Genomic DNA, 15,196 nt, shown 5'->3' with positions numbered 1-15,196 from the left:
TTTTAGCTTTTCAATGTTTACTGATTGCTGTTTATTTTTCACTTCTATAAGAAGGTTACCATTAAATATTTTTTTTATATTACTAACTTCTCCAATGAGACTAGTTATACATTTCTGAATAACAATTGGTGAAACAAATTTCAATGAACTTTTCTCAGCACTTATAACAAAAAATTTAGAAAAAGCATTACAATGGTTAGAAATAGTAGAAGCCATGCGACTTAGAGAAGGTTTCGGGCCCGACGGCACCGCCCACCACGGAGCCCAACAAGGGATGGCAGCCACCGGCTCCAGTCATTCCCAGCCTCGGCGCTTACCATGGTGCTAGCCGGAACCTATACGCTGAGAGTCACCCCCGGGGACAGTGACCACCCTTAACGCCAAGCCCAAGGAGTGACCCCTTCTCTTGATCCCCTTGAGCAGCTCAGTCAAACATCTGGGATACCGGTCGATTGATACATCAGGGACCGAAATGTACCACCCGTCTAAAGGGTCGCCACGCACGGCAAACACGTGGGGTTTTTGGCTGTCCATGAGAAGCAAGAAGCAAACAGAGCGGCGACAGCTTCTCATGGAGAGCTCCCTCGCTTACCGTCGAGGGATGGAAGAATGAAGAAAACAGAAGGGGAAGGGGGGATTGAAAGAGAGAAAGGGAGAGAAGAGAAAAGGGAGAGGGGAGAGAAGAAAGAGTAAAGATCCCTGGGTACCTCGGGATTGGGACACCCGTACTCACCAAAAGAAGGTGAGCCCCTGAGGGTTCCAGTGACTTGAAATGTGACTCTAATTTATCGTAGATTTGCATTATATTCAATCCTATCATATTAACAGTATTTCTTACTACCAATGAAAGTAGTTTTCTTACATAGTATTCAACAAGAAGCTCTTCACGGAGAAATCTAGCCTTCAGGCTTTCAACAACTTTAGCATAATTTTTAGCAGTAGGTGAATAACTATCAACTATTTCCCGCGCTCTACTGCCTATTATTGTATTCTGTATAAGATAATGAAATTTTACTTCATCGCCGATGGTAGCGTCCTCGTGAACTCTGCCAAATTGGCTCCAAAAGCTAAGCCAATCTTTAACTTCACCGCCAAACTTAATTAATTCTATTTCGGGAAGTTTTAATTTAGCTTTCTCTACATTAACTGATTCCGGCACTTCGGATAGAGAAGAAAGTTTTTCTAAACATGTTTTTACATGTTTAGAAAACATTATTTTTACTCGAATCCCTGCAGCATCTAATTTTTCGCGATATCCTTCTATATAGCAACTCTTTCTAAAGAACAATGTTTTATTTAAATATCATCACGATTTCAATTTTCTTCATTCAGCGCCGTTATTACTGCATTATAACGTTTCGTAAAATTCACCCTGAGTGGACTACATCTTTTCATCAGATCTTCCATAATTGAAAACGATAGCAACGTAAAACGAAAGTTTAATTTACTTACCTTTTTCTTCAAACACGTCCGGGTCACCACAATTTTGCATGCTTTCTAGAAAAATACCAGTTTTCTTAAGCTTCAAACTATAGCTTGCAGAGCATCTTAAATTTTTAAAAACTAAAATAATATTCCAAGCATTTTAGAATTCCATCGCCTTGTTTATTCTTTCAACATAACAGCGTATCTTACAAACATTGCCAGATTCCAGGAGGTTTACTATTGATCATCAGCTATTATACAAAAAATAAACGAAATAATATTAACAAAATATGTTTATCAAAGAAAAAATCGTTTGCTTTTACTTTTTAATAATATTTTAACAAAATAAAAATAGTTGCAGTTATAAAATGTCTGAAAAGGAATCGTCTGCGAAATGTCAATTAACAGAGATTATGATATTTACCGAACAATTTAAGAGTCTAATCACAGCGAAGCTCACATAATCTATTTGATGCTTTTGTAAGATGCGCTGTGGTTGTACTCATTTAGGTTGACATAGTCTGGCCGATCTCTAGAAAGTGTCAATTTCGCATCTCAATGTTAAATATGCATTTCTTCTAATCTCTTAGGACTTCTTATGTGGCATATTTTATATATATTCAATAAATTTAAAAATCCCGTTTCAAATTAGTGTACGATGTAAATTAACTGAAGGAGTACCTCTTAAACTATGAATGTGAAAAAAATGTTCACTGTACATTCATCGGTAATCTTGCAGTCTGCCATCTAAAGCCGCGGTCCAACGACCGGATGATCTTCACAGATGTGGTCATAAAACTGTCACCCTTCCTTCGTGGTGCCACCCCCGCCTGTGGCAGCGGATCCACGACCAGAGAAATCTTCAGACGGCACGCGTTCCCCTTTCGACCGCTCAAAACCCTCAGTTTCTTTGACTCCCTTCCCCCCCATAGCCCAAACAAATTTTCCGGCTCTTTGATGTTTATCCATCTACCGACATTTTGCGGGAAGCTACAGGCGTACCACGGGCGACGGGGGAGTGTGGTCCCCCAGTGGGTTGAATGTCAGATTTATGACCAAATCCGTGAGGTGACAGGTCGTTGGGCCGCCGCTTAATGTTTTAAATCGATAGTTATTTCCGAAATGGTGCAAGGCAAGATTTAGCACATGTCTTAAATTTCTCACATAACTTTTCCGACATGTAACAGTTCTCTTGACAACCTTAAAAGTATCGAGATGATGCATTAGATCTGTGGCTTATTTGCGATCAGCGAGGATAGAACCTGGGACGTTGTGGTTCGCAGCCGAGTAACATGATCACGATACAAATGCAATTGCCCGTGTAGCGTAGCTGTGAACTGGCTTATAAGTTTTCCCAACAGATCCCTGTTTGACTTAGTTTAAAGAGAACTATCTGCTTTTACTTTATTGGAATTTGATTTAAAACAATGATCTTGTGCATATAAAAATAGCCCAGATCAAACGTTCTAATGTGGTGCAGAAGTTTTTTAGAGGGTCGATAGTTTGTGGTGACGCTTTATAAGCCAGATAAAAGCTACAAGGCATGAGTAATTACTTTTCTCTTGTGGTCATGTTATTCGGCTACGAACCCAAACTTTGCGAGTTCGGTCCTTGTTCCGTTTTTGTACTTTACGAACCAGAAGTATATTAAAACTCGATGTTTTGTGTACTCTTAAAATGGATGAAACTTCTCTTCTCCCACATTAACACAAACGTTTTTTATAGTTCAAATATATACTCTCTTTGTTTAACTTCCCAAATTTTCACTCAGAAATATATATTTATGGCGTAAATCATGCTTATTAATTTCATCAAAGTAAGAAACTCTACTCAAAAGCCATTCTCAAAATACCCTAACATTATTCCATTTTTATTACAGTTGCCATTCGGAACTTACAAAATATTAAAAAACAAAGATAATAATCAAGTAGAGCATCAACGGGACATCCTCCCACCTAAGTTAATTTTTATCTTAAAATTTAACTTACAACAAATTATAGTAACTATTACAATAACAAAATTATATAGAGAGTTCACAAGTCCAGTTTATGAGGCATTTTAATGATACGACCACTTCTCGTTTTCTTTTCCTCCTCCGAAGGTTCAATATTGCAGTCCACTGAATGACTAACTATTGGTTGCTCACTTAATTTTGCACTTGGCAATTTCTCTCGAATTAGAACTGACTCTGTTGCTGACACTTCCAAAGGGTATAGGCGTTGTACCGGTCGAAGCAATTCCCCTCTTGAAGTTTTCAGTTTTACAAGTCTTGTAATACCATCTTTCCCTGGCATTACCTCTATTATTTTGCCAACTGATGCGTTTCGTATTGCCATTTCCAATTAATACAACATCACCCACTGCTACGGCAGAAGCTGTTTTACGTTCTGGTCTTTGAATCAGAGCTCCCAAATATTCCGACCGAAATCTGTTTCTGAAGGCTTTCTGTAAATTTTGCCGATACTTAACACGTTTATGAAGACTCTGGTGATCAGCTTTATCACAATCAGGAACACCACTCACTTTGATATCCTGCAGGAACATTGACGGAGTCAATGGAACCAACTCTGCATCATTATCCGTGATATACGTCATCGGTCGTGAATTGATTATGGCTTCGCTATCACATAACAACGTCGTCATCTGTTGATATGTTAAAGAAGATCGACCTAAGACTCTTCTTAATAATCTTTTAAGAATACCGATTAGTCGCTCCCACCATCCACCCCACCAAAAGGCAGTCGGTGGGTTAAACTTCCACTTAATAGGATGATTGATTTGATTTGATTTAGTGGAGTTTTATGGCGCAAAAACCATTTTTGATTATGCTGCGCCAAACGTATGGTATCGATTAAAACATTGTTTATAAACTGAAATATAATCATAAGCTAATCATAATAATAATATATAATCATAAACTACTTAGTATTTTTCATAATTTGTCAATGTTTATGTAAAAAAAAACAACAACTTATAATTGAATCATTTGTAATTAGATCAAATGGTAAAAACCGATCATTTTTAAGAAAGTGAAAAGATTTGGATGATTAATTTTGTGAAGAATGTCTTTCAAAATGATAGAGGAAGACTGAAAGCAACGGGTGCGTTGTGAAATGAATTGTGGGTAATCAGTTAGAATATATTGGACTGACAATTGGCATTGGCATTCTGTACACTGAGGGGCGGGTTCTCCCAGCAACAAATGCTTGTGCGTGAGTAGAGTGTGACCTATTCTTAAACGAGTGAGAGTTGTATCATTCTTTCTGTTAGAGAGACTGGGCCAGTGATTAATAATGTGTTTAATTGAATGGAGTTTATTTGTATTCTTGAGGTCCCATCCACTTTGCCATTTTGAGTGGAGCTTGATTTTAACATATTTTTTATATCATTAAAAGGGACAGGACAGTTTAAAATAGAGTGAGTGAGTGAGTGAGTGAATATTATACTAGCGCAAGATCCATTCTCTGGATAAACTGCGCCGCAACTAGATGAAAATTTTGGTGCTACGTCTTAAAACTTTGTTTAAAATGCTTATAATCTGTTTTTTTTTAAAAATACAACTACAAATTAAGAACAACGACAAGGAAAAAAACAACATTTCAAATTTCTTTGATAAAACCCGCCTCTTTTAAATACAGAAAAATATTAAAATGCGGTTTATGTCCTATTAAAAGCGAAAGACAAGGAACAACTGTATTAAAATACTTAAGACGCAATGAGTCCAGTGACTGACATTCGATCAATATATGCCTGATGGTTAAACGATCACCACAACGATTACAAATTGGTGGTGGCTGCTTTAAAAGTATATATTTATGCGTTATTCGAGAATGCCCTATGCGTAATCGTGTCAGAATATCATCGCATCTGCGATTTAAGGAGGAACACCAAAGTTCAATAAAAGGTTTCACTATGTGTAGTTTGTTTTCTATCTCAAGGTTCCATTGGTTCTGCCAATTTTGCAAAAACCATTTCCGAACGGAAGAACGTACATCAGCATAAGGAATTAATTGTTCGCGGGATTCGGTTGCTGATTTTGCTGCAATATCCACTATTTCATTCCCTTGGACACCCACGTGGGAAGGAATCCAACAGAATAGAATTTCAAAACTATTTTGACTTAGGTCCTTAAGCAAATTCCGGATATCAGAAATATATGCATGATTGTGCGATTTTCCAATGAGGGCTTGAAGGGCACTCCAAGACTCGGAATAAATGATCACCTTTCTAAACTTATTCTTAGCAATATATTGTATAGCACTATATATGGCTGTGACTTCTGAAGTGAAAGCTGAAGTAAATTCATGTAATTTGTGACTTATAACTACATTCTCACAAGCAAATGCATAACCAATGTGAGACTCGGCTTTGGAACCATCCGTGTATACAGGAATGTAGTCACTATACATATGTCTGTGAGCAGAAAAAAGTGCTCTAAAAATGAAATCAGGGGTATTGGACTTTAAAAATTTTTGAAATGGATGAAGCAAAACAATATCATATTGACACCAAGGTGGTATACAAAAAGGACTTTCGTCACGAATTTCAACATTATGGTAAGCTTCTGGTAATATCCTAAAAATACGTGTTCCCAAAGGAGGTATACAGGATCTGTGGACGTTGAATAGTGGAGATTGACTGCAATTTAAAAAGATTCTCCTTAAAGGATGAGATCGGTTTGATAAAACACGGAAATAGTAACAGGCGGACAACATGTTTCGTCTAAAAGACAACGAGGGTTCATAAGTTTCAACATATAGACTGCTAATCGGGGATGTTCTAAATGCACCGCAGAAGACACGCAGAGCCTGATGATGTACGTAATTAAGACGAGATAAGTAAGAATTTCGAGCCGACCCATATACAAAACAGCCGTAATCCAATTTGGAGCGAATAACGCTTCGATATACTTTCAACAAACTAGTGCTATCAGCACCCCAAGTAGTATTTGACAGAACTCGAAGGATATTCAACGATCACAGACATCTGTTCCGTAAATCCATGATATGGGGGAGGAAAGTCAAGCGTCTGTCGAATATAACACCAAGGAATGTATGCTGGTTGCATACAGTCAGAGGATTAATTACCGTTCAGCGTCAATTCAGGATCTGGATGTAGTGGCCTTCTACAAAAATGCATGCATCTAGTCTTCTGAGCAGAAAATGTGAAACCATTGCTTTCAGACCTGGTTGCCATGTTGTTAATTGCAATTTGTAATTGCCGTTCTATAAAACGCATATCCCTAGCAGAACAGGAGATCTGCACGTCATCAACATAGATGTTTTTATGTACAGTGTTTGGAATGGTGGATAGAATCTGGTTGATTTTTATAATAAATAGAGTCACGCTCAATACGCTGCCCTGCGGTACTCCTTCTTCTTGGCAATAGGCTTTCGACAGAGTATTCCCCAATCGGACTCTAAATAGTCTGTGTGCTAAAAAATTTTTGATAAAAATAGGTACATTTCCCCGAAAGTTAAAATCAAACAAATCCTTTAAAATTCCAAATCTCCAAGCTCTATCATAAGCTTTTTCTATGTCAAAAAAGACAGACACCAAGTGATTTCTTCGTACAAAGGCATTTCTTATGTCTGTCTCCAAAGCTATAAGATTATCAACAGTGGAACGTCGCTTTCGGAAACCACTTTGGAAAGGGGATATAAATTCATTTGTCTCTAATACATGGATCAAGCGAGCATTGACCATTTTTTCAAGAAGTTTGCACAGGCAGCAAGTTAACGCAATAGGCCTGTAATTAATGGGATTTTGAGGGTCTTTATTAGGTTTTAATATAGGTATCACAATAGCATTATTCCATTGAATGGGGAAAACATGTTCCCTCCAGATTCTGTTAAACATATACAAGATATTGACCAAAGCATCATGAGAGAGGTGTTTAAGCATACCATACGTCACTCCATCCGGACAAGGAGCAGTTTCTTTTGCATTTGATAAAGCATGCTGTAGCTCGGAAAGAGTAAAATCAGAATTATATGGCAGAAGTTTGGTTGTATGAAAGCGTAGAGGATTTCATTCCGATCGACTTTTAATTGAAAGAAAGGGCTCTGTATAACTACTAGAGTCACATACGGACGCAAAAGCTTCTGCAAGAGCATTCGCCATTTCTTGCAAGCTGGTAATTTCTCTGTTTTTAATCTTTAGACAGGAAAGAGAGACTTCGGGATATATCCCACAAGCTTTCTTTACTCTGATCCACATTTCTTTTGCCGAGACAGAGGACTTGATATTAGATACGAAATTCACCCAACAACGTTTCTGACTTCGCCTTCTAACTAGTCGTGCCTTACTTTTTGCTTCACTATATAGAATGAGGTTTCTTGTTGTTGGTTGTCTTCTGAATTTATTCCATGCTCTTTTTTCACTTTGCCTAGCTTTAGTGCATTCTTGGTTCCACCATGGTTTCCGATATTTTGGAAAACAGTCCCCAGATTTAGGAATAGCAAAATCAGCTGCTGCTATCAATGTGTCAGTAACTAAACTAACTGCATCATTTATATTCTCAGCCGTTACCATCGTTTTTGTAATATTTGCCATAACAGAAAAAAGCGCCCAATTAGCTTTTGAGAACAAATAACGAGGTGAACGTTGCATTAGAGATCTATTTGAATAAAGTGGTTCTAAAAAAATAGGGAAATGGTCACTTTCTAATAGATTATTTCCTACTCTAAAATTAAACTTCGGTGCTAAAGATGGTGTACAAATAGCAAGGTCTAGTGACTGAAATGTTCTATTTTGCTTATGAAAATATGTGGGTTCTCCATTATTTAAGAGGCAAAGAGAATGAGAATCAATTAATTCTTCAATTTGTTTCCCACGAAAATTAACCCGCTCACTACCGCAGAGAGGGCTATGGCCATTGAAATCTCCAAAAAGAATCAAAGGAGGTGGAAGCTCATTTAATAAAGAATTAATGTCTTTTTGATCTATGGACACATTTGGTGGCAAGTAAATGCTGCATACTGTAATCAGAGAAGGAGCCATTATTCGGACTGCAACTGCCTGTAGATTTGTGTGTAGAGAAATAACAGACGACGGAATGTCATGGGAGACCAAGAGGGCAACACCCCCAGATGCTCGACCAGAAATAACGTCCTTTCGAATGATACTGTAACATCGAATTTTTGCAAGGTCTGATGGCTTAAGGAAGGTTTCCTGGAGAGCAATGCATGCGGGGTGAGTTTCATTAATCAGATCCTTAATATGAGAAAGTTTATTACGCAAACCGTGGCAATTCCAGGAAAACAGAGTGGCCATAAATTCAATTTTTATCTGGAGGTTTTTTCTTCTTCTTTATACCCTCTACAGGAATTTTCTTGTGTGAAGCTGAAGAATCGAGCTCCATATCTGAAAATTCAGATGATGAAGTGTTAATTTTTAAAAATCTTCGGCAACATGAGGTTTTGTTGCAAGCGATTTCAGTTTCTTCCTGTTTTTGGCAGTTTCTTTTTTTGAAACGCCAGGAAGTCGTGCCGCTGATTTTTTTGGAGACAAATTTTCTGAGATTGTAAAACTTTTTTGTGCTTGAGCGGAGGTAGATGGTTGGTAATCAGGTGGCACTGGATTAATTATTACGCAGTGACAGTGGGTAATGCTTGCATCAGTTTGGGAGCAAGATGTGTTCTGAATTGATTTAAGAGCAGATGAATAGGAAACGCCAACTTTTGGAGTTCTATCATTCACAATTTTTCGGGCTTCCGGGAAAGTTATGTTATTTTTTATCTTAATGGAAATTATTTCTTTTTCCAAGATCCATTTAGGGCAGGATTTGGAAAATGCAGCATGGGAGCCAGAACAGTTGACACATTTCAGAAAGTCAGATGTGCAAGCATTCATTTCATGGCCTGATTCTGCACATTTACCACAAATATGCTCATTGCTTCGGCAACCTACTTGTGAATGTCCATACCTCTGACATTTAAAACATCGTAGAGGATTGGGGATGTAAGGTCGAATTTTGCAATTAATATAACCGCCTTTGATGGTTTTAGGCAAAACCGGCGTTTGAAATGTAAGAACAACATGTTGCGTGGGAACAAGTCTGTCACCTCTTCGAATATTAATGCGACGAGCGGCAAACACATTTTGATCTCGTAGCTCTTCCAAAAATTCTGCTTCAGAAACCCCTATAAAATCGGGTTCGGAAAGTACACCACGTGACATATTCATTGTTTTATGGTACGATACTTGTATTGGAAAGGAACCCAGTGTAGTCATTTTACTGATTTGCAATGCTTGTTTTTCGGACACCTGCAATAGTAGATCACCAGAGCGTAACTTTTTTTATATTTTGTACCTCACCAATAGCAGATAAAATAAGTTTATTAATGAGAAAAGGAGAAATGGAATTAAAAGTGCTAGGTGTATGAATGACCATGTAACGAGTAGTAGATTTGGCTTCGACGACGTTAGAAAAAGACCCCATAGAACATTGATAGTGATTCGGGTCCGGCGGCATCGCCCACCACGGAGCCCAACAAGGGAAGGTAGTTGCCGGCTCTGGAAATTTTCCAACCTCGACACTTGCCATAATGCTGACCGGAACTTATACGCTGAGAGTCACCCCCGGGGACAGTGACCACCCTTAATGCCAAGCCCAAGAAGTGACCCCTTCGCTTGATCCCCTTGAGCAGCCCAGTCAAATATCTGGGATACCGGGCGATTGATACATCAGGGACCGAAATGTACCACCCGTCTAAAGGGTCGCCACGCACGGCAAACACGTGGGGTTTTTGGCTGTCCATGAGAAGCAAGAAGAAAACAGAGCGGCGACAGCTTCTCATGGAGAGCTCCCTCGCTTACCGTCGAGGGATGGAAGAATGAAGAAAACAGAAGGGGAAGGGGGGATTGAAAGAGAGAAAGGGAGAGAAGAGAAAGGGAGAGGGGGGAGAAGAAAGAGTAAAGATCCCTGGGTACCTCGGGATTGGGACACCCGTACTCACCTAAAGAAGGTGAGCCCCTGAGGGGAGTTTAAAATAGAAGTGGCAGATTTTGCTAAATTGTCAGCTTCTTCATTGCCAGCTATCCCGACATGAGAGGGAACCCAGCAAAGGAGAATAGAGAATCCTTGCTATGTAAGATGTTCGTGCAGTTCGAGAATATTAAAGGCCAAAGGGTGACTTAAGTGATGTAGCAATGTCAATGACTCAAGGACACTTAAGGAATCTGAATATATGATATAATTATCAGGAGGACTATTAGAAAGTAGAGATAAAGCATGAAGAATAGCAGTGGCCTCGGCAGTAAACACAGAGCATGATGGGTGAAGTTGGAACGAGAGATTGGAATTGATAAAAATACATGCAAATGAAGTATTAGAAGAGCATTTTGAACCATCTATAAAAATAGGAATAAAATTCATATATTCTTCCCTGTGGTGCGCAAAAAGTTGTTGGTAAGCTGTAGGAGTCGTATTAGATTTGTCAAAAGTTTTGAATGGATTTAGATACGTTATACCATAAGATTTCCATGGGATGAGATGATGTTTTAAAATCGGCATAACATGAATATTAGTGATATCTAAGCTATTGAGAATGTTTGTAGCTCTTGAGAAAAATGAAGGAATTATTGTTGGCCTAGCATTTTGCAAGCGATGTATGAAACGACTTTGTTTGTAGTTAAAAAAGGGATGTGATGGAAGAGATGAAATTTTAAAATAATAATGAAGCGTCAACATTTTCCTTCTGTGATCTAGAGAAGGCTCACAACACTCAACGCACAAGCTTTCGACAGGAGAAGTGAGAAAGCCCCCACTGCAAAGTCTGAGAGCTGAATGATGAACAGGGTCCAACCTTTTTAGCACACTTTGTCTTGCGGAACCATAAACCACACATCCATAATCGATCTTAGAGAGTGTGGCTGCTCTGTAGACTCGAAGTAATGATGTTCTGGAAGCCCCCCCCCCCCAAGATGTATTTGAAAGGACTTTCAAGATTCTTACGTAAATGTAAAATATGTGGGCGGAAAGTAAGTTTTTTATCAAAAATCAATCCTAGGAATTTAACCTCATTTACAACACTGATGGGTTGACCATCCATCTTAATCTCAGGTTCCGGATGAAGTCGTCGCTTGCGACAAAAGTGCACACATGTGGTTTTAGATGTAGAAAAATTAAATCCGTTAAAGTTGGACCATTTTTGTATCTTATTTACTGCTAACTGCAGTTGTCTTTCAATAAAACTCATATTATCTCCTGTACATGAAATGCACAAGTCGTCAACATAAAGGAAACCTTTCACAGAAGTTGGAAGATGTTTTAAAATATCGTTTGTTTTTAAAGTAAAGAGTGTTACGCTGATAACACTGCCCTGAGGTACGCCTTCCTCTTGAATAAAATAGTCGGATAACTGATCCCCAATTCTGACTCTAAATTTTCTAAGTTCTAAAAATTTTTGTATGAAAAGGGGTAGGTTACCTCGTAGATTACAGTTATACAGATCGCGAAGAATGCCAAATCGCCAAGCGCGATCATAGGCTTTTTCAATATCGAAGAAGATAGATACTGTGTGCTGTCTACGAATAAAAGAATTACGTATTTCAGTCTCCAAAGCAAGCAAATTATCAGTTGTGGAGCGTCCCTGTCTAAACCCGCTTTGAAAGGGACTAAAAACTTTATTGGTTTCCAAATAATAAATTAGACGCTTATTAACCATTTTTTCAAGGAGTTTACAAAGGCAGCTAGTGAGAGCAATGGGTCGGTAGTTGCAAGGGTTTGATGGTTCTTTTCCTGGTTTGAGAATTGGCACTATAAGAGCATGTTGCCATGAGGAGGGGAAAGAGTGTTCATTCCAAATTCTGTTATAAAGCAATAATAAATTGTGCAAAGATGTATTAGAAAGATGTTTAATCATAAGGTAACTGATGTTGTCAGGACCTGGAGAGGTTTTATTCATTTGGGAAAGACACTGTTTTAGTTCAAATAAAGTGAAATCTGTGTTATACGGGGCGTATGAAGAAGCGTTAAAATTAAGTTTTTGCTTTTCTTCTGTACTTTTGTGGTGTGAAAAAAGAGTAGAATAATTATTGCTATTTGAGGTATGAGCTAATGCAGATGCAATACAGTTAGCGATATCTTGTAGAGATGTAACTGGAAGTCCATTATTGTACAATATTCTGATATTTGAAGATTTAAATATGCCACATGTTTTTTTCACTCTTTCCCATAATTTTTTACTGGATATAGAGGAGTGTATACTGCTGATATATTGTTCCCATGATTCTCGTTTACTGCGCCGTTGTATCCTTCTTGAATAAGCCTTAGCTTTCTTATAATTGACCAAATTTGAAGTTGTTGGACTGCGTCGAAAAAGGTCCCAAGCTTTCCGTTGTCTCTTGTATGCTTTTCGGCAATCATCATTCCACCAAACTTTCCTATGTTTTCTGAAATTATTTGAGATTTTAGGTATTGAATAATCGGCTGCGGCAATTAAAATATCGGTGATATTTTTAACTGCAGTATCTATACTACTATTAATTACTATTTCTTTTTTTATTGTTGCAATAGATTGAAATTTAAACAAATTTGCTGCTTTAAAGTTATATCTTGAAGTGTAACTGCTAGATGGGGTTTGTCGTCTGCTATCAGATATAATCAAAGGAAAATGATCGCTATTGTGTAGGTACTTGTCAACTTGTAAGGAAAAACATGGCATGAGGGGTGGACTGCAAATAGCAAGATCAACAGAGTGAAACGTTCTGGTCGGTTCATGAAAATAAGTGCATTGATCGTTATTTAATAAACAGAGATTGAAATCATTTAAAATCTTTTCAATTTGTAAGCCTCGGGTATTAACATCTTCATTACCACAGAGTGGACTGTGACCATTCATGTCACCTAGGATAATAAAGGGTTCAGGAAGTTGAGAAATGAGGTTATTAAGACTCGTCTGATCGACAGATGTGTTCGGTGGAAGATAAAGGCTGCAAACTGTAAATAATGAGTGGGTGTGGATTTAAACAGCTATTGCTTACAAAGGAGTATTTAAGGTTAATGGAGATGAAGGGAATGAGCTCGAAATCAGCAAGGCTACTCCTCCCGAGGCTCTATTTCCCATTCCAATTTTGTGTACAATATTATAATGCTTTAGTGAAATTGTATCACCTGGGTTGAGGTACGTTTCTTGAAGTGCAATGATGGAAGGTTGATATACGTTAATAATATCTTTGAGATTTGAAATCTTATTTTTAAAGCCACGGCAGTTCCAAGAAATCAGGTTTGCCATAAATAAGATGAGGGAAAAAAAAAACCCAAGCTCAGGACTTTTTCGGAGAAGATAGTAAAACATCTGTCTCACTAGCTGATGTCAAAAGGTCATCATCTGATGGATGGATATTTATCAGAGTTTCAACTTTTTGTGCATCTATAGTTTTTTTCATTTTTTTAAAAAAATCGTCTTTAGTTTTAGGGCGATTTGTCAAATCTTTCTTTTTCTTTGAGGCAGCCAAACGAGCTTTCTTGACTGCTTTCTTTTCCTTTAGATGTTCAGGTTTCTTAGAATTGGAAGAGTTTTGGTTGTTTGTTTCTTTAATGGTCTGGATTTGATTTGAACTTTCGGGTTTTTGTTTCAACAAAGTATTAATAGTGGATGAAGTGTTTGCAGAAATTGGTGGTTCTTTTGCCTGTTGTGAAGAATTAGTAGGTATTGTTGATAAAATCGTTCTAGAAGACCTGTTAGATTCGGCTTTAGTGGAATCTGTAATATGGCCACAGTGTGAACATTGCTTTACAGCAGAAGAGTATAATAATCCTGGTTTGGGATTGCGGTCAGTAACTAATTTTTTGGCTTCAGCAAAGGAAATATTTCGACGTATCTTTGTTGAAAGGACTTCTTTTTCGAGTATCCATTGAGGACAAGATCTCGAATACGCTGGGTGATCTCCACGGCAATTTATGCATTTTACATCATCAGAAATACACTCAGAAACAGAACACTTAGCACAGATTTTCGACCCTCTGCAAGCTTGCTGTGAATGGCCAAATTTTTGGCATTTAAAACATCTGACCGGATTTGGAATATATGGTTTTACTGTGCATCTTAAGTAACCTGCTTTGATAAATTTTGGTAGATCAGTGGTTGAAAAAGTTAAGACAATATGCTGTGTAGGAATTAGCTGACCATCCCGTTTGATGTAAATACGGCGTGCTGCACAAACTTTTTGTTCAGACAATTCCTGAACTAATTCTGCTTCAGTGTGGTTTTTGAGACCACGCTCAGAAATAACTCCGCGAGATAAATTTAAACTTCTGTGCACAGAAACGTTAACTTTTAAGTTTCCTAATGTAGTAAGTTTACTTAAAGTTGTTGCTTGTGAAGAATTCGATACTTCTATTAATAAATCTCCAGATTTCAATTTTTTAACATTTTTCACTTCTCCAATATGTGACTGAATAAGTTTATGAACAAGAAATGGTGAAATTTCGTGAAATGTTTCAACAGTAGACATGATAAAAAACTTTGAATCAGCAGTAACAACGGTGTGATTAGAAGAGCCCATGCAAAATAAACAAGAGTTCGGGTTCCAACGGCACCGCCCACCATGGAGCCCTACAAGGGAAGGCAATTACCGTCTCTGGGTATTTCCAGCCTCAGCATCCACCCTAGTGCTGGCGGGAACCTATACGCTAAGGGCAACTTCCGGGAACGTTGACCACCCTTAACCCTGGGTACCTCGGGATTGGGACACCCGTACCCACCTAAAGAAGGTGGGCCCCTGAGGGGCTTAATAGGATGAAGAGCAGTGTCACTTACAATAA

The sequence above is a fragment of the Argiope bruennichi genome, chromosome 4 (genome assembly GCF_947563725.1).
Source record: "Argiope bruennichi chromosome 4, qqArgBrue1.1, whole genome shotgun sequence".
Taxonomy (NCBI): domain Eukaryota; kingdom Metazoa; phylum Arthropoda; class Arachnida; order Araneae; family Araneidae; genus Argiope; species Argiope bruennichi.
Note: the sequence above shows the minus strand (reverse complement) of the source record.